Here is a 24,373-nt window from a genome sequence, read left to right on the forward strand (position 1 = left end):
CCAGCCAGCTCTAAACGGCTTATTTGCATAAGGGTTACTGTTAATGGTAGCTGTTATTCTAGTCTAAATCAAATTTTATTTGTCACATGAGCCGAACCTTACCGTGAAATGCTTACTTACAAGCCCTTGACCCACAATGCAGTTCAAGAAATAGAGTTAATACATTTTTACAAAATAAGCTAATGTAAACAAAATCAAAAAGTAACACAAGAAATGTACATAACAATAACGAGGCTATACAGGGGTTACCGGTAAAGAGTCAATGTACAAGATAGTTACAAGATTTGTAAAGTGACTATGCATAGATATTAAACAGCGAGTAGCAGCAGTGTAAAAATAAAGGGTGAGTCAATGTAAATAGTCCAGGTGGCCATTTGATTAGTTGTTCAGCAGTCTTATGTCTTGGGGGTAGAAGCTGTTAAGGAGCCTTTTGGTCCTAGACTTAGTGTTCCGGTACCGCTAAAGATTGGTGTCATGTAGTTTCATCCCTAAATGGTCATCGATGTTATCCCTGTATTAGTGTACAATACTGGCTATTACTGAAGAAATACTTGTAGAGTCTCCAAGTCGTCTTTCCTGATGAGTAGGCCGATATCCGCTCACTGGGAGGGGGCAGAGTTTGAGGATATCTCTTTGGGTGTGACTAACATTTTTTACCACAGGAATTGTGATCCTTACATTTTTTATTTTCTTGTCTTGGATCCGTGCTGTAAGGTCCCAAGCCACTCCTTAACATCTGATTTACATCACTCTACCAACGTCCTGCTGCTGGGACATCAATGCTCACTATCTCCCAATCTATTCTCCATGCCTGCCTGCCCTGGGCCTGCACCCCCTCCTCTCCCCTATCATCATAGACACTGAAAACTCTCCTCCCCCTGTGGGGATGAGGCCCTCTCAATCCTCCTGCCTCTCAGACCCACACCTAAACCCTTCTGCCTCTCAGCCCCACCACACCTCAACCCTCCTGCCTCTCAGCCCTACCACACTCCAACCCTCCTGTCTCTCAGCCCCATGACCAAACCCACCTGTCGCTCAGCTCCACCACACTCCCAACCCTCCTGCCTCTCAGCTCCACGCCTCAACCCTCCTGCCTCTCAGCTCCATGCCCAAACCCTCCTGCCTCTCAGCCCCATATGCCAATCCTTCTGCTGGGTCTCCTTATCTCTCCCAGAACACCCTGCAACTCCCTGGAATTCAATTGGAGGCTGGTTTGGGATTTATTATTTTAGAGGTTTGAATTGAGTTAGAATGACGGATACTGTAAACCTAGACACCATGCAGTGGTTGGTGTTGTAACTGAGGCCTGAGAGGAAAATCATTGTAATCATTCCCATAGCTCATGGCCCCTTCATGACTCAGTTGTGTAACATTTGGGTGTCGTTGATGCAGGCCCCCCCCCCCCCAGACATTTCAGCTTTTTGTTTTACCCCTAAACTGGAACAAGATTCAACTAATCATAAAGCCTTTGACTAATTGAATCAGGCGTGCCAGTTTTGGGTTAACTAAAATGTGAAACATATGGGGGGGCAGAGGAGAGGGTTGAGAAACCCGCATGTGGTGCTCTGAACACAGGGTGGCAGTGCAATAACAGCAAACATAGATGGGTCAGACATTTTGCTTGAAGTGTGTGTGTGTGTTTGGATGAGGAGAACTACTTTCCCTGGGTCTATGTGGTCAGGGCTGTGCTCTCACAGCTACAGTTGAAGTCGGAAGTTTACATACACTTAGGTTGAAGTCATAATTTTTCCAAAAATTGTTTCCAGTGGGTCAGATGTTTTCATACACTAAATTGACTGTGACCTTTAAACAGGAAAATGATGGAAAATTCCAGAAAATGATGTCATGGCTTTATAAGCTTCTGATAGGCCAATTGACAACATTTGAGTCAATTGGAGGCGTACCTGTGGATGTATTTCAAGGCCCGCCTTCAAACTCAAACTTTGCTTGACATCATGGGAAAATGGGAAAGACCTCAGAAAAAAATTGTAGACCTCCACAAGTCTGGTTCATCCTTGGGAGCAATTTCCAAATGCCTGAAGGGACCACGTTCATCTGTACAAACAATAGTATGCAAGTATAAACACCATGGGACCAGGCAGCCGTCATACAACTCAGGAAGGAGACGCGTTCTGTCTCCTAGAGATGAACGTACTTTGGTGCGAAAAGTGCAAATCAATCCCAGAACAACAGCAAATGACCTTGTGAAGATGCTGGAGGAAACAGGTACAAAAGTGTCGATATCCACAGTAAAAAAGAGTCCTATATTGATATAACCTGAAAGGCCGCTCAGCAAGGAAGAAGCCACTGCTCCAAAACCACCATAAAAAAGCCAGACTACGGTTTGCAACTGCACATGGGGACAAAGATCGTACTTTTTGGAGAAATGTCCTCTGGTCTGATGAAACAAAAATAGAACTGTTTGGCCATAATGACCATCGTTATGTTTGGAGGAGAAAGGGGGGAGGCTTGCAAGCTGAAGAACACCATCCCAACCCTGAAGCACGGGGGGTGTCGGCTTCATGTTGTGGGGGTGCTTTGGTGCAGGAGGGACTGGTGCACTTCACAAAATAGATGGCATCATGAGGGAGGAAAATGATGTGGCTATATTGAAGCAACTTCTCAAGACATCAGTCAGGAAGTTAAAGCTTGGTCGCAAATGGGTCTTCCAAATGGACAATGACCCCAAGCATACTTCCAAAGTTTTGGCAAAATGGCTTAAGGAAAACAAAGTCAATGTATTGGAGTGGCCATCACAAAGCCCTGACCTCAATCCTATAGAGAATTTTTGGCCAGAACTGAAAACATGTGTGCGAGCAAGGAGGGCTACAAACCTGACTCAGTTACACCAGCTCTGTCAGGAGGACTGGGCCAAAAATCACCCAACGTATTGTGGGAAGCTTGTGGAAGGCTACCCAAAATGTTTGACCCAAGTTAAACAATTTAAAGGCAATGCTACCAAATACTAATTGAGTGTATGTAAACTTCTGGCCCACTGGGAATGTGATAAAATAAATAAAAGCTGAAATAAATCATTCTCTCTACTATCATTCTGACATTTCACATTCTTAAAATGAAGTGGTGATCCTAACTGACCTAAGACAGGGAATTATTACTAGGATTAAATGTCAGGAATGGTGAAAAACTGAGTTTAAATGTATTTGGCTAAGGGATATGTAAATGTCCGACTTCAACTGTAAAACCTCTTGAATTATTCAGCTCGGTCCTGCGTCTGTCCCCTGGGTGCACATTTTGTTTTTTGCCCTAGCACTACACGTTTGATTCAAATAACTACCTCATCAAGCTTTTATGATTTGAATCAGCTGTGTAGTGCTCGGGCAAAAAACAAAGATGTGCACCCAGGGGGAGGCCCCAGGACCGAGTTTGGGAAACCCTGGAATATATTACTGTTTTAAATAGTTTTTTTTTTTTTAATATACAGTACCGGTCAAAAGTTTGGACACACCTCATTCAAGGGCTAAGCGTGTGCAAAGCTGTCATCATAGCAAGGGTTGGCTACTTTGAAGAATCTGAAATATATTTAGATTTGTTTAACACTTTTTTGGTTACTACATGATTATTCCATTTGTGTTATTTCATAGTTTTGATGTCTTCACTATTATTCAACAATGTAGAAAATAGTAAAAAAATAGAGAAAAACCCTGGAATGAGTAGGTGTGTCCAAACTTCTGACTGGTACTGTATATAAATGAACAGAATGCTTTCACTGGAAGATTGAATAAATGTATTCTCCAATTCTACAGTTGTATAATAATGCGGGGGTATTCAACTCTGACACTACGAGGTCCGGAGCCTGCTGGCTTTCTGTTTTACCTGATCATTAATTGCAACCACCTGGTGTCCTAGGTCTCAACCAGTCCTTGATTAGAGGGGAACAATGAAAAAACACAGTGGAACTGGCTTCAGGGTCCAGAGTTGAGTTTGAGGGGTCTTAAGGTTACACACATACACAAGAACAAATCCAAGTCAGTTATTGACTGCATAGATCCGAAGTCGGATACACCTCGACTTGGACAGATTTGAAGAAGGTACAACTGAAGTGAGAGTAATGTTTCAAGTCTTCTTACTTAGCACCCGTGTAGACACATACATCTGTTTCATATATTGTTGCTTTTACATCAGGGTTAAAATCATGATGGACAATCTCGAGTCCCTGATCAAGTTGGCCTCACGCATTGACCAGCGACTGAGAGAGAGAGAACTCAACCGTAGACCTCTAGCCCCTATCAGTCCCAGCTCCGAGTCCCCACCTTTATCCTCGCTGGCTCCACCGGAACCCATGCAGATTGGACGCATCTCCCAGGCTGAGAGAGACCGCCGGATGAGGGAGCGACGCTGTCTATATTGCGGCAAACCGGGCCATTTCCGTTCCACGTGTCCCGGGCTCCAGGGAAACGCTCTGTCCCGTACAGACCGGGGGGAACTGTAACGGGAAACATAACCTCCTCCCATCCGTCCAACTCCCGTCTGCTCATTCCAGTCACCCTTTCCAGGGACAACCACAAGCTTCACCTTCAAGCCTTGGTAGACTCTGGAGCCGCAGGTAACTTCATGGATGGTGTCTAGGCGAAGGAGAATGGCGTTCCCTCTGAACCTCTAAGTGACCCCATGAGGGTTACTACATTGGATGGAAGCCCTTTGGGATCTGGACTTGTCACTCATGTCACTACCTCCTTGCGACTTTCAGTTTCACAACACCAGGAATTGATGAACTTTAATTTGATCTCCTGTTCCGAGTTCCCTCTCGTCCTTGGATACCCCTGGCTTTACAGCCATAACCCTCACATCGACTGGTCTGTGGGCACTATCAAGCAGTGGGGTCCTACGTGCCAAGCTACTTGTATTTTCCCGAATTCCCCGAGTTCTACTCCCGAGTCTTTAGAATCCATCGACCTGACCCGAGTTCCCGAGTGTTACCATGACCTCAAACTGGTATTTAGCAAACAGAGGGCCACCATGCTACCACCCCATAGACCTTATGATTGCCCCATCGAACTGTTTCCGGGCACTTGCCCTCCCAGGGGTCGGATCTTTTCCCTATCTCCACCCGAACGAGCTGCTATCGATACCTACATCAAGGACGCTCTGGAAGCAGGCCTCATGCGTCCATCCACCTCCCCGGCGGGAGCAGGGTTTTTCTTTGTGGCCAAGAAAGACGGTGGATTACTCCTTGCATCGACTACCGGGGACTCAATGCCATAACCGTCCGTAACCGTTACCCGCTACCCCTTATGGCCACAGCCTTCGAGCTGCTCCAGGAAGCAGTTGTTTTCACTAAGCTTGACCTGCGGAACGCATACCATCTTGTGCGGATCAGACCTGGTGACGAGTGGAAGACCGCTTTCAACACGCCTACTGGTCACTATGAATACTTGGTGATGCCCTTCGGCCTGACCAACGCCCCAGCGGTGTTCCAAGCGCTCATAAACGATGTGCTTAGGGATATGCTTAACATATTTGTGTTTGTTTACTTGGATGACATCCTCATCTTTTCGAGCTCTCTTCAAGAACACACTAAGCATGTCAGACAAGTACTCAAACGCCTCCTAGACAGCCATCTGTACGTTAAGCCGGAAAAATGTGAATTCCATTCATCCCGAGTACAATTCCTGGGATTTGTAGTGGAACCCGGTCAAGTCCAAATGGACCCCAGGAAGGTAGGGGCGGTAGCGGATTGGCCCACCCCCAAATCCGTTAAGGAAATTCAGCGTTTCCTGTGCTTCACTAACTTTTACCGCAAGTTCATCAAGAACTTCAGCTTGGTGGCAGCCCCTCTCTCAGCTTTAACCAAGGGTGGCAATGTAAGGTTTTTGTGGGGAAGAGAAGCTGAGACGGCCTTCCAAGGACTCAAGCAGCGCGTCCTCTCTGCTCCCATCCTGATACTACCGACTACGGATGAACCGTTTGTGGTGGAGGTAGACGCCTCAGAGGTTGGTGTTGTTAAACTAGATGAATAGAGATGGACAACACAGACAGTGTGTTACACTAGATGAATAGAGATGGACAACACAGACAGTGTGTTACACTAGATGAATAGAGATGGACAACACAGACAGTGTGTTAAACTAGATGAATAGAGATGGACAACACAGACAGTGTGTTAAACTAGATGAATAATAATATATAATAATAATAATATATGCCATTTAGCAGACGCTTTTATCCAAAGCGACTTACAGTCATGTGTGCATACATTCTATGTATGGGTGGTCCCGGGGATCGAACCCACTACCCTGGCGTTACAAGTGCCATGCTCTACCAACTGAGCTACAGAAGGACCACAGAGATGGACAACACAGACAGTGTGTTACACTAGATGAATAGAGATGGACAACACAGACAGTGTGTTACACTAGATGAATAGAGATGGACAACACAGACAGTGTGTTAAACTAGATGAATAGAGATGGACAACACAGACAGTGTGTTACACTAGATGAATAGAGATGGACAACACAGACAGTGTGTTACACTAGATGAATAGAGATGGACAACACAGACAGTGTGTTAAACTAGACGAATAGAGATGGACAACACAGACAGTGTGTTACACTAGATGAATAGAGATGGACAACACAGACAGTGTGTTACACTAGATGAATAGAGATGGACAACACAGACAGTGTGTTAAACTAGATGAATAGAGATGGACAACACAGTGTGTTAAACTAGATGAATAGAGATGGACAACACAGACAGTGTGTTACACTAGATGAATAGAGATGGACAACACAGACAGTGTGTTAAACTAGATGAATAGAGATGGACAACACAGACAGTGTGTTACACTAGATGAATAGAGATGGACAACACAGACAGTGTATTACACTAGATGAATAGAGATGGACAACACAGACAGTGTGTTACACTAGATGAATAGAGATGGACAACACAGACAGTGTATTACACTAGATGAATAGAGATGGACAACACAGACAGTGTATTACACTAGATGAATAGAGATGGACAACACAGACAGTGTGTTACACTAGATGAATAGAGATGGACAACACAGACAGTGTGTTACACTAGATGAATAGAGATGGACAACACAGACAGTGTGTTACACTAGATGAATAGAGATGGACAACACAGACAGTGTGTTACACTAGATGAATAGAGATGGACAACACAGACAGTGTATTACACTAGATGAATAGAGATGGACAACACAGACAGTGTGTTACACTAGATGAATAGAGATGGACAACACAGACAGTGTGTTACACTAGATGAATAGAGATGGACAACACAGACAGTGTGTTACACTAGATGAATAGAGATGGACAACACAGACAGTGTATTACACTAGATGAATAGAGATGGACAACACAGACAGTGTGTTACACTAGATGAATAGAGATGGACAACACAGACAGTGTGTTACACTAGATGAATAGAGATGGACAACACAGACAGTGTGTTAAACTAGATGAATAGAGATGTACAACACAGACAGTGTGTTACACTAGATGAATAGAGATGGACAACACAGACAGTGTGTTACACTAGATGAATAGAGATGGACAACACAGACAGTGTGTTAAACTAGATGAATAGAGATGGACAACACAGTGTGTTAAACTAGATGAATAGAGATGGACAACACAGACAGTGTGTTAAACTAGATGAATAGAGATGGACAACACAGACAGTGTGTTACACTAGATGAATAGAGATGGACAACACAGACAGTGTGTTAAACTAGATGAATAGAGATAGACAACACAGACAGTGTGTTAAACTAGATGAATAGAGATGGACAACACAGACAGTGTGTTAAACTAGATGAATAGAGATGGACAACACAGTGTGTTAAACTAGATGAATAGAGATGGACAACACAGTGTGTTATACTAGATGAATAGAGATGGACAACACAGACAGTGTGTTAAACTAGATGAATACAGATGGACAACACGTACACCACACCAACAGTCCCATACTTTATCCATTTATCAAAGTTTGTCACTTGCGCCCAATACAACAGGTGTAGACCTTACAGTGAAATGCTTGCTTACAGGCTCTAACCAATAGGGCGATAAAAAGGTATGTGTGTGTGTGTGTTTCTGTGTAGGTAAGTAAAGAAATAAAACAACAGTAAAAAGACATTTGAAAATAAGAGTAGCAAACTAGATGAATATACAGAGACCGGTTGAGGTAGTATGTAGATGTTGGTTTGGTTAAAGTGACTATGCATATATGATGAACAAAGAGTAGCAGTAGTGTAAAAAGAGGGATTGGTGGATGGTGGGACATAATGCAGATAGCCCGGTTAGCCAATGTGTTGGAGCACTGGTAACACAATGCAAATAGTCCAGGTAACCATTTGGTTACCTGTTCAGGTGTCTTATGGCTTGGGGGTAAAAAAACTGTTGAGAAGCCTTTTTGTCCTAGACTTGGCACTCCAGTACCCCTTGCCATGCGATAGTAGAGAGAACAGTCTATGACTGGGGTGGCTGGGGTCTTTGACAATTTTTAGGGCCTTCCTCTGGCACCGCCTGGTGTGGAGGTCCTGGATGGCAGACAGCTTTGCCCCAGTGATGTACTGGGCCGTACGCACTATCCTCTGAAGTGCCTTGCGGAAAGAGGCCGAGCAATTGCCGTACCAGGCAGTGATGCAACCGGTCAGGATGCTCTCGATGTTGCAGCTGTCGAACCTTTTGAGGATCTCAGGACCCATGCCAAATCTTTTTAGTTTCCCGAGGGGGGATAGGCTTTGTCGTGCCCTCTTCACGACTGTCTTGGTGTGTTTGGACCATTCTACTTTGTTGTTGATGGGGACACCAAGGAACTTGAAGCTCTCAACCTGCTCCGCTACAGCCCCGTCGATGAGAATGGGGGCGTGCTCGGTGCTCCTTTTCCTGTAGTCCACAATCATCTCCTTATTCTTGGTTACGTTGAGGGATAGGTTGTTATTCTGGTACCACCCAGCCAGGTCTCTGACTTCCTCCCTATAGGCTGTCTCGTCGTTGTCGGTGATCAGGCTGTTGTGTCGTCAGCAAACGTAATGATGATGTTGGAGTTGTGCCTGGCCATGCAGTCGTGGGTGAACAGGGAGTACAGGGGGGGACTGAGCATGCACCCCTGGGGAGCTCCAGTGTTGAGGATCAGCGTGGCGGATGTGTTGCTACCTACCCTCACCACCTGGGGGCGGCCCATCAGGAAGTCCAGGATCCAGTTGCAGAGGGAGGTGTTTAGTCCCAGGTTTCTTAGCTTAGTGATGAGCTTTGAGGGTACTATGGTGTTGAATGCTGAGCTGTAGTCAATGAATAGCATTCTCACATAGGTTTTCCTTTTGTTCAGATGGGAAAGGGCAGTGTGGAGTGCAATAGAGATTGCATCATCTGTGGACCTGTTTGGGCAGTATGCAAATTGGAGTGGGTCTAGGATTTCTGGGATAATGGTGTTGATGTGAGCCATTACCAGCCTTTCAAAGCACTTCATGGCTACAGACGTGAGTGCTATGGGTCTGTAGTCATTTAGGCAGGTTGCCTTTGTGTTCTTGGGCACAGGGACTATGGTGGTCTGCTTGAAACTTGTTGGTATTACAGACTCAATCAGGGACATGTTGAAAATGTCAGTGCAGACACCTGCCAGTTGGTCAGCACATGCCCGGAGCACACGTCCTGGTAATCCGTCTGGCCCCGCAGCCTTGTGTATGTTGACCTGTTTAAAGGTCTTACTCACGTCGGCTATGGAGAGCGTGATCACACAGTCGTCCGGAACAGCTGATGCTCTCATGCATGCCTCAGTGTTGCTTGCCTCGAAGCGAGCATAGAAGTGATGTAGCTTGTCTGTAGGCTCGTGTCACTGGGCAGTTCGCGGCTGTGCTTCCATTTGTAGTCTGTAATAGTTTGCAAGCCCTGCCACATCCGACGAGCGTCGGAGCCGGTGTAGTACGATTCAATCTTAGCCCTGTACTGACTCTTTGCCTGTTTGATGGTTCGTCGCAGGGCATAGCGGGATTTCTTGTAAGCTTCGGGGTTAGAGTCCTGCACCTTGAAAGCGGCAGCTCTACCCTTTAATTCAGTGTGAATGTTGCCTGTAATCCATGGCTTCTGGTTGGGGTATGTACGTACAGTCACTGTGGGGACGACGTCCTCAATACACTTGTTGATAAATCCAGTGACTGATGTGGTGCCTTCCTCAATGTCATCGGAAGGCTGGTTATGACACCTACATAAGAGTGTCAAAACCCACAAAAAACACACAAGGCAAAACCTTCCATTACACCACAGCCTACTTGTCAACAGTATGTATTTGTTATATAACATTTTCAGAAATGTACCATATTTATTTATTTATTTATCCGTTATTTCACCAGGTAAGTTGACTGAGAACACAATCTCATTTGCAGCAACAACCTGGGGAATAGTTACAAGGGAGAGGAGGGGTATGAATGAGCCAATTGTAAATGATCATTGTAATTGAGCACACATTGATGTCAGACATGCACCTACCCCAATGCTCTGTGTCTGATGACTGGGATGAATGCAGGAGCAGATTTCAGGATCAGGACACCCTCTTTGATGACTGACATAAGGACATGTACGTGACAGGCCTATCTGGCTTATGATGATGGTCATAATGCTTCTTGACAGTATTATAAAGTGTATTTTCTTAGTCCAAGTAAAGTGACAGAGGTTGGTCATAATGCTTCATAACAGTGTCATGAAGTGCATTTTCTACAAGTTATTTAAAATATGTATGTTAAGAATTTCTTACAACAGAACTTAAGAAACAAACTTTGAAATGAAAGGAAGCTTCTTGGCAAGGAAAAAACACATTTGAATAAATGTGGGTTTTGACACTCTTATGTAGGTGTCATAACCAGCCATAAGATAATGCAATATACTGTATGTCACAACAGGTGTAAATAATAATGTGTTATGATACTGGGTTTCAAGTGAAGTATTACCCAGAACCCTTACACACAGCATACTGATGAACCCTTACATACACAACTTAGAACCCTTAAACACACACAACACAGTAGTGGAGAGGGTAGTAAGTTTTAAGTTCCTCAGCGTACACATCACAGACAAACTGAATTGGTCCACCCACACAGACAGCATCGTGAAGAAGGCGCAGCAGTGCCTCTTCAACCTCAGGAGGCTGAAGAAATTCGGCTTGTCACCAGAAGCACTCACAAACTTCTACAGATGCACAATCGAGAGCATCCTGTCGGGCTGTATCACCGCCTGGTACGGCAACTGCTCTGTCCACAACCGTAAGGCTCTCCAGACGGTAGTGAGGTCTGCACAACGCATCACCGGGGGCAAACTACCTGCCCTCCAGGACACCTACACCACCCGATGTCACAGGAAGGCCATAAAAATCATCAAGGACAACAACCACCCGAGCCACTGCCTGTTCACCCCGCTATCATCCAGAAGGCGAGGTCAGTACAGGTGCATCAAAGCTGGGACCGAGAGACTGAAAAACAGCTTCTATCTCAAGGCCATCAGACTGTTAAACAGCCACCACTAACATTGAGTGGCTGCTGCCAACACACTGCCTCAACTCCAGCCACTTTAATAATGGGAATTGATGGGAAATGATGTAAAATATATCACTAGCCACTTTACACAATGCTACCTAATATAATGTTTACATACCCTACATTATTCATCTCATATGTATACGTATATACTGTACTCTATATCATCTACTGCATCTTTATGTAATACATGTATCACTAGCCACTTTAACTGTGCCACTTTGTTTACATACTCATCTCATATGCATATACTGCACTCAATACCATCTACTGTATCTTGCCTATGCTGCTCTGTACCATCACTCATTCATATATCTTTATGTACATATTCTTTATCCCCTTACACTTGTGTCTATAAGGTAGTAGTTTTAGAATTGTTAGCTAGATTACTTGTTGGTTATTACTGCGTTGTCGGAACTAGAAGCACAAGCATTTCGCTACACTCGCATTAACATCTGCTAACCATGTGTATGTGACAAATACAATTTGATTTGATTTGATTTGACATGGACACACAACATGAAACTAAGGCACTAGTGTTTCTGAAGAAAGTAACGGTTGATACTGTCATAAATGATATAGTGAAAGGCGGCAGCAACATCCTAGGCACCTTTTCATCTTGGCCAGTGGCCACTGGTATAATTCATGGGACATGAGCAACGACTGGTTGGACTCAAATCAAATGTCACCAGCGTTCAAACACAAGCCTACTATTTTCATGCCAGCCTCGCAAGCTCCTTGCCCCTCTTTCTCTCACCCCTACTTTCTCCTTCTCCACATGTCCCTCTCTGGGATACACAAACACACAGGGGCACAACGTTCACTGTTACCCCCCCCCACACATTCTGAAATTGCATTTTTGTCCCCCCCAGTTGTATCATTGGAATGTAATACAAAACGAGGCAACGGTGTGCTTTAGGACCATGTGGACCACCCCGAGAGGTCGGGTAGGATGTTTGGAGTGTTTATCCAACCGGATGAAAACATTTATATTTTATATCCCCCCCACTTCTAAAACCGAAGTTGCACCCCTGCAAACACATGTGTACTCAACTCACACATGTACTCAGACATACAAATGTGTGCACAGGCAACAGGATTAACTTGTGTATGAAGACAGTCCTCATTCCTAAAGCTTGTGCGATGGCACATGCGTGTTGCCCACCTGGTCTGCCAAAACATGCCAACACATGCTTTAAAAAAAGTATTCTTTTTTCTTGCTTATATAAATGTGAGGGGTATTTGCGTTTAGACAGAGCATTTGGGCAGCGTCTGGGAATTTTCCTCAAAAGACTAATGAAATTGGTGTCACACCCTGATCAGTTTCACCTGTCCTTGTTATCGTCTACACTCCCTCCAGGTGTCTCTTGTTTTCCCCAGTGTATTTATCCCTGTGTTTCCTGTCTCTCTGTGCCAGTGTATTTATCCCTGTGTTTCCTGTCTCTCTGTACCAGTGTATTTATCCCTGTGTTTCCTGTCTCTCTGTGCCAGTATATTTATCCCTGTGTTTCCTGTCTCTCTGTGCCAGTGTATTTATACCCGTATTTCCAGTCTCTCTGCCAGTGTATTTATACCCGTATTTCCAGTCTCTCTGCCAGTGTATTTATACCCGTATTTCCAGTCTCTGTGCCAGTATATTTATTCCTGTGTTTCCTGTCTCTCTGTGCCAGTGTATTTATCCCTGTGTTTCCAGTCTCTCTGCCAGTGTATTTATCCCTGTGTTTCCTGTCTCTCTGTGCCAGTGTATTTATCCCTGTGTTTCCTGTCTCTCTGTGCCAGTGTATTTATCCCTGTGTTTCCTGTCTCTCTGTGCCAGTGTATTTATCCCTGTGTTTCCTGTCTCTCTGTGCCAGTGTATTTATCCCTGTGTTTCCTGTCTCTCTGTGCCAGTGTATTTATCCCTGTGTTTCCTGTCTCTCTGTGCCAGTGTATTTATCCCTGTGTTTCCTGTCTCTCTGTGCCAGTGTATTTATCCCTGTGTTTCCTGTCTCTCTGTGCCAGTGTATTTATCCCTGTGTTTCCTGTCTCTCTGTACCAGTTTGTCTTGTTTTCCCCAGTGTATTTATCCCTGTGTTTCCTGTCTCTCTGTGCCAGTTCATCTTGTATGTTCCAAGTCAACCAGTGTTTTTTCCCGTACTCCTGCCTTTGATATTCTCCTTTTTCTCATCCTCCCGGTTTTGACCCTTGCCTGTTTCTGGACTCTGTACCCGCCTGCCTGACCATTCTGCCTGCCTTGACCTCGAGCCTGTCTGCCACTCTGTACCTCCTGGACTGGGTGGAGTCTGAACTGGTTTTGACCTCGAGCCTGCCTGTCACTCTGTACCTCCTGGACTGGGTGGAGTCTGAACTGGTTTTGACCTCGAGCCTGTCTGCCACTCTGTACCTCCTGGACTGGGTGGAGTCTGAACTGGTTTTGACCTCGAGCCTGTCTGCCACTCTGTATCTCCTGGACTGGGTGGTTTCTGAACTGGTTTTGACCTCGAGCCTGTCTGCCACTCTGTACCTCCTGGACTGGGTGGAGTCTGAACTGGTTTTGACCTCGAGCCTGTCTGCCACTCTGTACCTCCTGGACTGGGTGGAGTCTGAACTGGTTTTGACCTCGAGCCTGTCTGCCACTCTGTACCTCCTGGACTGGGTGGAGTCTGAACTGGTTTTGACCTCGAGCCTGTCTGCCACTCTGTACCTCCTGGACTGGGTGGAGTCTGAACTGGTTTTGACCTCGAGCCTGTCTGCCACTTTGTACCTCCTGGACTGGGTGGAGTCTGAACTGGTTTTGACCTTTTTCCTGTCCACGACCACTCTCTTACCTACCCTTTTTGGATTATTAAGCATCTTAAACTCCAACCATCTGCCTCCTGGGTCTTGCTGTGTGTCATGATAATAATCCCTCCCCTCAATACCTGTGTCAATGCTCTGATTGGACGACATGGCCTCGTTGGCCCCTCTGACGAAACCCATGGCAACTTCCTCAACGCTCATCTCTGATTTGTCATCCATGACCCTGCTGTTGTGTGAATAGGCGCTCCCGTTATCACTGCTCTGGGATTGGTTGGTGGAAAGGAAAAGGTTGATCTCGTGGGTGAGCTGGTGGAAGTGCTTCATGGTGTCATCGCTGGACAGAGGCTCGTCCTTTCCCGGATGAAAGATCCTGGGGAAGAAGGAAGGGAGCAGGCGGCCCAGAACCAGGTTGCCATCCGTTGCGTCAGAGAACAACCTATGGACATCAGACAAGAATACCTGTATATTAGACCAGGCCTTAGACCACAGTCTACAACTCAAATATTTATGTCTTCTGTGTGGTACTACCAAAGCAAAAGTGTAGGGCTGGTTCATAATATAGGCAACACTATAAAGAACACACTTCCATACACCCGTAGCAGGAGTCATACCATACCAACCATAGCAGGAGTCATACTATACCAACCGTAGCAGGAGTCATACCATACCAACCGTAGCAGGAGTCATACCATACCAACCGTAGCAGGAGTCATACCATACCAACCGTAGCAGGAGTCATACCATACCAACCATAGCAGGAGTCATACCATACCAACCATAGCAGGAGTCATACCATACCAACCATAGCAGGAGTCATACCATACCAACCGTAGCAGGAGTCATACTATACCAACAGTAGCAGGAGTCATACCATACCAACCATAGCAGGAGTCATACCATACCAACCGTAACAGGAGTCATACCATACCAACCGTAACAGGAGTCATACCATACCAACCATAGCAGGAGTCATACCATACCAACAGTAGCAGGAGTCATACCATACCAACCGTAACAGGAGTCATACCATACCAACCGTAACAGGAGTCATACCATACCAACCATAGCAGGAGTCATACCATACCAACAGTAGCAGGAGTCATACCATACCAACCGTAACAGGAGTCATACCATACCAATCATAGCAGGAGTCATACCATACCAACAGTAGCAGGAGTCATACCATACCAACCGTAGCAGGAGTCATACAATACCAACAGTAGCAGGAGTCATACCATACCAACCGTAACAGGAGTCATACCATACCAACAGTAGCAGGAGTCATACCATACCAACCGTAGCAGGAGTCATACCATACCAACAGTAGCAGGAGTCATACCATACCAACCGTAGCAGGAGTCATACCATACCAACCGTAACAGGAGTCATACCATACCAACAGTAGCAGGAGTCATACCATACCAACCGTAGCAGGAGTCATACCATACCAACCGTAGCAGGAGTCATACCATACCAACCGTAACAGGAGTCATACCATACCAACCGTAACAGGAGTCATACCATACCACCTGTAGCAGGAGTCATACAATACCAACAGTAGCAGGAGTCATACCATACCAACCGTAGCAGGAGTCATACCATACCAACAGTAGCAGGAGTCATACCATACCAACCGTAGCAGGAGTCATACAATACCACCAGTAGCAGGAGTCATACCATACCAACCGTAGCAGGAGTCATACCATACCAACCGTAGCAGGAGTCATACCATACCAACCATAGCAGGAGTCATACCATACCACCTGTAGCAGGAGTCATACCATACCAACAGTAGCAGGAGTCATACCATACCAACCGTAGCAGGAGTCATACAATACCAACAGTAGCAGGAGTCATACCATACCAACCGTAGCAGGAGTCATACCATACCAACCGTAGCAGGAGTCATACCATACCAACCGTAGCAGGAGTCATACAATACCAACAGTAGCAGGAGTCATACCATACCAACCGTAACAGGAGTCATACCATACCAACCGTAACAGGAGTCATACCATACCAACCGTAGCAGGAGTCATACCATACCAACAGTAGCAGGAGTCATACCATACCAACCGTAGCAGGAGTCATACCATACCAACAGTAGCAGGAGTCATACCATACCAACCGTAGCAGGAGTCATACAATACCAACAGTAGCAGGAGTCATACCATACCAACCGTAGCAGGAGTCATACCATACAGGAGAACATAAAATGGTTTTGTAGGTTACTACTCCACCAGAGCCGTATGTAAAGTTCCCCCTCCGCCACCCAATCAACCTAAAGATGGGGTAGGGGAAAACATGTTCCGTATAGATGGTAAATGTCCGTACACTTTTATTTAACTGAGCGGAACGGATTAAAGACAAATCTGTATCCTGGACAAAGGGGTAGATAGAGTCAAAGGGTAAAAGCTGGGGGTGATGGGGTGTATGATAACAGGAAAACAAAACACTGGGTTTAAAGGGGAAGAGTGTGTGAGGAAGTGGGAAGGAGAGCAGAAGAAATGGATTGGGGGAAATTATCTAACAGCTCTATTCCACAGAGAAAAGGAGTGGAAAGAAAGGGAGCATGAGAGAGAGAGAGAGAGAGAGAGAGAGAGAGAGAGAGAGAGAGAGAGAGAGAGAGAGAGAGAGAGAGAGAGACCTGGGATCAGAGAGGGGAGGTATGTGGGGTCACGACTATAATGTCACATCTCCCTGTAGATGGACTAGAGTGACTTCCACCACATAGACAGTCATGCCTGGGGCAGTTATGTATTGCCATCTAATGTTTATCTACTAGAGTCATAGGTAGTAACCGTGTGTCAATGGTTTAGCGACAGAAGAACAGTCTGAGCATAAATTACAAAAGGAAAGAAAATATATTTGAATCATTGTACTTCCAAGACCTTCAAGTGGCTGGGTAGCCTAGCGGTTAGAGCGTTGGAATAATAACCGGAAGGTTGCAAGTTCAAATCCCAGAGCTGACAAGGTACAAATCTGTCGTTCTTCCCCTGAACAGGCAGTTAAACCCACTCTTCCTAGGCCGTCATTGAAAATAAGAATTTGTTCTTAACTGACTTGCCTAGTTAAATAAAGAAAAATAAATAAAGCAACAGACTGTGTACGGTCTATGTAAACATACAGTACCAGTCAATAGTTGGGACACACCTTCTCATTTTTCTCTATTTTTACTATTATCTACATTGTAGAATAATAGTGAAGACATCCAAACTATGAAACAACACATATGGAATCATGTAGTAACCAAAAAAGTGTTAAACAAATAAAAATATATTTTATATTTGAGATTCTTAGTAGTAGTAGCACCCTTTGCCTTGGTGATAGCTTTGCACACTCTTAGCATTCTCTCAACCAGCTTCCTGAGGTAGTCACCTGGAATGAATTTCAATAACAGGTGTGCCTTCTTAAAAGTTCATTTGTGGAATGTATTTTCTTCTTAATGCGTTTGAGCCAATCAGTTGTGTTGTGACAAGGTAGGGGTGGTCTAGTGGTTAGGATTCTGTGCTCTCACCCCCCGGCCCAGGTTCAATTCCCGGTCAGGGAACACACTTTTACGGGCTTCTGAGTGGCGCAACGGTCTAAGGCACTGCATCTCAGTGCCAGAGGCGTCACTACAGTCCCTGGTTTGAATCCAGGCTGTATCACATGCAGCCGTGATTGGGCGGTGCACAATTGGCCCAGTGTGATCTGGGATTGGCCGGGGTAGGCTATCATTCTTAACTGACTTGCCTAGTTAAATAAAAAATGTAATAAATACAGAAGATAGCCCTATTTGGTAAAAGACCAAGTCCATATTACGTCAAGAACAGCTCAAATAACCAAAGAGAAACAACAGTCCATCTTCAAGTGACAGACACATCTCAACATCAACTGTTCAGAGGAGACTGCATGAATCAGGCCTTCATGGTTGTATTACTGCAAAGAAACCACTATTTAAGAACACCTATAATAAGAAGAGACTTGCTTGGGCCAAGAAACAATGGATATTAGACCTAAAAACTAAAAACATTTGTCATAAGAAGCTAGCTCCCTGGTATACAGAAAATACCTGAGCTCTGAAGCAAGCTTCCAGAAAATTGGAACGGAAATGGCGCCACACCAAACTGGAAGTCTTCCATCTAGCTTGGAAAGGCCGTTTCGTGCAGTATCGAAGAGCCCTCACTGCTGCTCGATCATCCTATTTTTCAAATTTAATTGAGGAAAATAAGAACAATTCAAAATTTATTTTTGATACTGTCGCAAAGCTAACTAAAAAGCAGCATTCCCCAAGAGAGGATGGCTTTCACTTCAGCAGTAATAAATTCATGAACATCTTTGAGGAAAAGATCATGATCATTAGAAAGCAAATTACGGACTCCTCTTTAAATCTGCATATTCCTCCAAAGCTCAGTTGTCCTGAGTCTGCACAACTCTGCCAGGACCTAGGATCAAGAGAGAGACTCAAGTGTTTTAGTACTATATCTCTTGACACAATGATGAAAATAATCATGGCCTCTAAACCTTCAAGCTGCATACTGGATCCGATTCCAACTAAACTACTGAAAGAGCTGCTTCCTGTGCTTGGCTCTTCTATGTTGGACATAATAAACGGCTCTCTATCCACCGGATGTGTACCAAACTCACTAAACGTGGCAGTAATAAAACATCTATTGAAAAAGCCAAACCTTGACCCAGAAAATATTGGCCTATATCGAATCTTCCATTCCTCTCAAAAATGTAAGAAAAAGCTGTTGCGCAGCAACTCACTGCCTTCCTGAAGACAAACAATGTATACAAAATGCTTCAGTCTGGTTTTAGACTCAATCATAGCACTGAGACGGCACTTGTGAAGGTGGTAAATTACATTTTAATGGCATCAGACCTAGGCTCTGCATCTGTCCTCGTGCTCCTAGACCTTAGTGCTGCTTTTGATACCATCAATCACCACATTCTTTTGGAGAGATTGGAAACCCAAATTGGTCTACACGGATAAGTTCTGGCCTGGTTTAGATCTTATCTGTCAGTAAGATATCCGTTTGTCTCTGTGAATGGTTTGTCCTCGGTGTTCCTCAAGGTTCCATTTTAGGACCACTATTGTTTTCACTATATATTTTACCTCTTGGGGATGTCATTCGAAAACATAATGTTAACTTTCACTGCTATGCGGATGACACACAGCTGTATATTTCAATGAAACGTGGTGAAGCCACAAAATTGCCCTCGTTTGAAGCCTGTTTTTCATACATAAGGAAGTGGATGGCTGCAAACTTTCGACTTTTAAACTCGGACAAAACAGAGATGCTTGTTCTAGGACCCAAGAAACATAGAGATCTTCTGCTGAATCTGACAATTAATCTTAATGGTTGTACAGTCGTCCCAAATAAAACTGTGAAGGACTTCGGCGTTACTCTGGACCCTGATCTCTCTTTTGATGAACATATCAAGACTGTTTCAAGGGCAGCTTTTTTCTATCTACGTAACATTGCAAAAATCAGAAACTTTCTATCCAAAAATGATGCAGAAAAATTTAGCCATGTTTTTGTTACTTCTAGGTTAGACTACTGCAATGCTCTACTTTCCGGCTACCTGGATAAAGCACTAAATAAACTTCAGTTAATGCTAAATACGGATGCTAGAATCTGACTAGAACCAAAACATTTGATCATATTACTCCAGTGTTAGCCTCCCTACACTGGCTTCCTGTTAAGGCAAGGGCTGATTTCAAGGTTTTACTGCAAACCTACAAAGCATTACATGGGCTTGCTCCTACCTATCTTTCTTATTGGGTCCTGCCATACATACCTACACGTACGCTACGGTCACAAGACGCAGGCCTCCTAATTGTCCCTAGAATTTCTAAGCAAACAGCTGGAGGCAGGGCTTTCTCCCTATAGAGCTCCATTTTTATGGAATGGTCTGCCTACCCATATGAAAGACGCAGACTCGGTCTCAACCTTTAAGTCTTTACTGAAGCCTCATCTCTTCAGTGTCTCAAATGTTCTGCCTGCGGCTGTGGAATCCTGACCTGTTCACCAGACGTGCTACCTGTCCCAGACCTGCTGTTTTCAACTCTCTAGAGACAGCAGGAGTGGGAGAGATACTCTTAATGATCAGCTATGAAAAGCCAACTGACATTTACTCCTGAGGTGCTGACTTGCTGCACCCTCGACAACTACTGTGATGATTATTATTTGACCATGCTGGTCATTTATGAACATTTGAACATCTTGGCCATGTTCTGTTATAACCTCCACCCGGCACAGCCAGAAGAGGACTGGTCACCCCACATAGCCTGGTTCCTCTCTCGGTTTCTTCCTAGGTTTTGGCCTTTTTAGGGAGTTTTTCCTAGCCACCGTGCTTCTACACCTGCATTGCTTGCTGTTTGGGGTTTTAGGCTGGGTTTCTGTACAGCACTTTGAGATATCCGCTGATGTACGAAGGGCTATATAAATAAATTTGATTTGATTTGGAAATCTGTCCTTGGTCTGATGAGTACAAATTGGAGATTTTTGGTTCCAACCGCCGTGTCTTTGTGAGAAGCAGTGTAGGTGAACGGATGATCTCCGCATGTGTGGTACCCACCATGAAGCATGGAGGAGGAGGTGTGATGGTGCTTTGCTGGTGACACTGTCAGTGATTTATTTAGAATTCAAGGCACACTTAACCAGCATGGCTACCACAGCATTCTGCAGCGATCACCATCCCATCTGGTTTGCGCTTAGTGGGACTATAATTTGTTTTTCAACAGGATAATGACCCAACACACCTGCAGGCTGTGTAAGGCCTATTTGACCAAGAAGGAGAGTAATGGATTTCGGCATCAGATGACCTGGCCTACACAATCACCCAACCTCAACCCAATTAAGATGGTTTGGGATGAGTTGGACCGCAGAGTGCTTAGCATATGTGGGAACTCCTTCAAGAATGTTGGAAAGCATTCCAGGTGAAGCTGGTTGAGAGAATGCCAAAAGTGTGCAAAGACGTCATCAAGGCAAAGGGTGGCTACTTTGAAGGATCTAGAATCTAAAATATATTTGGATTTATTTAACACTTTTTTTGGTTACTACATGATTCCATATGTATTTTTCCATCCTTTTGATGTCTTCACTATTATTCTACAATGTAGAAAATAGTAAAAATAGAGAAAACTCCTATCTTTTGACTGGTACTGTACAGATATGTTGAAAGTCCATATTTATGCAGTGTTTGAACCATACTCTGTGTGACCCAGATGTCCTGACTGACCTGAGGAAGAGTTGCCGCCTGCCACTACTGTGTTGATGTCTAGCTGAGGGGCCTGCAGGGTGTGTGGTGGCCTCAAACACGTGCTCATACTGCCCTGCGTAGCAACTCACATCCGTAGAGGTGCCTAGATGGGGCACAGCATATCTGTTAGGGGCACGAAGAGTTTAAAAGAGCACAAGTTCCTCCATCAGCCCAGTATTAGTGAAATGCTTTGTATTTTTGTCATCAAGGGCATGCTTCCTGCTATGATGTGTGTAGCCTCCTATGATCCTTTTGACCCCTTTACTTCACAATTCTCTCTCCGTGTCAACAACCCCTTAATCCCTTTCCCTGTCCCCAAGCTATATCGACCACATTTGGCCCCCTCCCCCCTGCTCCTCTTTAATTGTAATTGTTTCTGTTTCCTTCCTCTCTATTGTGGCTGATCTCCTCCTCAACCCCCAATGTCGAACCCGATGACAGGCTTCTTATCTGTCTGGCTGTAGGAGGTGATGGCGTAGTCCATCACGCCAGCGGCAGGACCAGGCATCACTGCCCGGGACCCACAGAACCGCTCCATGGGAGTGAGACCTCTATCAGACTACATGAAGAGAACACACATCCGACAGGAGAGAGAAGAGGGGAGTACAGGACAGAGAGAGGAGCAGACAGAACAGAGAGAGGAGGGGAGTACAGGACAGAGAGAGGAGGGGAGTACAGGACAGAGAGAGGAGCAGACAGAACAGAGAGAGGAGGGGAGTACAGGACAGAGAGAGGAGCAGACAGAACAGAGAGAGGAGGGGAGTACAGGACAGAGAGAGGAGGGGAGTACAGGACAGAGAGAGGAGCAGACAGAACAGAGAGAGGAGGGGAGTACAGGACAGAGAGAGGAGGGAGTACAGGACAGAGAGAGGAGGGAGTACAGGACAGAGAGAGGAGCAGACAGAACAGAGAGAGGAGGGAGTACAGGACAGAGAGAGGAGGGGAGTACAGGACAGAGAGAGGAGGGGAGTACAGGACAGAGAGAGGAGCAGACAGAACAGAGAGAGGAGGGGAGTACAGGACAGAGAGAGGAGGGGAGTACAGGACAGAGAGAGAGGAGCAGACAGAACAGAGAGAGGAGGGGAGTACAGGACAGAGAGAGGAGGGGAGTACAGGACAGAGAGAGGAGGGGAGTACAGGACAGAGAGAGGAGCAGACAGAACAGAGAGAGGAGGGGAGTACAGGACAGAGAGAGGAGCAGACAGAACAGAGAGAGGAGGGGAGTACAGGACAGAGAGAGGAGGGGAGTACAGGACAGAGAGAGGAGGGGAGTACAGGACAGAGAGAGGAGGGGAGTACAGGACAGAGAGAGGAGGGGAGTACAGGACAGAGAGAGGAGAGCACAGGACAGAGAGAGGAGAGCACAGGACAGAGAGAGGAGCAGACAGAACAGAGAGAGGAGCAGACAGGACAGAGAGAGGAGAGCACAAGACAGAGAGAGGAGCAGACAGGACAGAGAGAGGAGCAGACAGAACAGAGAGAGGAGCAGACAGAGAGAGAGGAGCAGACGGGACAGAGAGAGGAGCAGACAGGACAGAGAGAGGAGCAGACAGAACAGAGAGAGGAGCAGACAGAACAGAGAGAGGAGCAGACAGGACAGAGAGAGGAGCAGACAGAACAGAGAGAGGAGCAGACAGGACAGAGAGAGGAGGGCACAAGACAGAGAGAGGAGCAGACAGGACAGAGAGAGGAGAGCACAAGACAGAGAGAGGAGAGAACAGGACAGAGAGAGGAGCAGACAGAACAGAGAGAGGAGAGCACAAGACAGAGAGAGGAGAGCACAAGACAGAGAGAGGAGAGAACAGGACAGAGGAGCAGACAGGACAGAGAGGGGAGAGCACAAGACAGAGAGAGGAGCAGACAGGACAGAGAGAGGAGAGCATAAGATAGAGAGAGGAGAGCACAGGACAGAGAGAGGAGAACACAGGACAGAGAGAGGAGAGCACAAGACAGAGAGAGGAGAGCACAGAACAGAGAGAGAGGAGCAGACAGGACAGAGAGAGGAGAGCACAGGACAGAGAGAGGAGCAGACAGAACAGAGAGAGGAGAGCACAAGACAGAGAGAGGAGCAGACAGAACAGAGAGAGGAGCAGACAGAACAGAGAGAGGAGCAGACAGAACAGAGAGAGGAGCAGACAGAACAGAGAGAGGAGCAGACAGAACAGAGAGAGGAGCAGACAGAACAGAGAGAGGAGCAGACAGAACAGAGAGAGGAGCAGACAGAACAGAGAGAGGAGAGCACAAGACAGAGAGAGGAGCAGACAGGACAGAGAGAGGAGAACACAGGACAGAGAGAGGAGCAGACAGGACAGAGAGAGCAGAGCACAAGACAGAGAGAGGAGCAGACAGAACAGAGAGAGGAGAGCACAAGACAGAGAGAGGAGCAGACAGGACAGAGAGAGGAGCAGACAGAACAGAGAGAGGAGAGCACAAGACAGAGAGAGGAGAGCACAAGACAGAGAGAGGAGAGCACAAGACAGAGAGGAGCAGACAGGACAGAGAGAGGAGAGCACAGGACAGAGAGAGGAGCAGACAGGACAGAGAGGAGAACACAGGACAGAGAGAGGAGAGCACAGGACAGAGAGAGGAGCAGACAGGACAGAGAGAGGAGAACACAGGACAGAGAGGAGCAGACAGGACAGAGAGAGGAGAGCACAAGACAGAGAGAGGAGCAGACAGGACAGAGAGAGGAGAACACAGGACAGAGGAGCAGACAGGACAGACAGAGCACAAGACAGAGAGAGGAGAGCACAAGACAGAGAGAGGAGCAGACAGAACAGAGAGGAGAGCACAAGACAGAGAGAGGAGCAGACAGGACAG

Source organism: Oncorhynchus gorbuscha, linkage group LG07, assembly GCF_021184085.1.
Source record: "Oncorhynchus gorbuscha isolate QuinsamMale2020 ecotype Even-year linkage group LG07, OgorEven_v1.0, whole genome shotgun sequence".
NCBI lineage: Eukaryota > Metazoa > Chordata > Actinopteri > Salmoniformes > Salmonidae > Oncorhynchus > Oncorhynchus gorbuscha.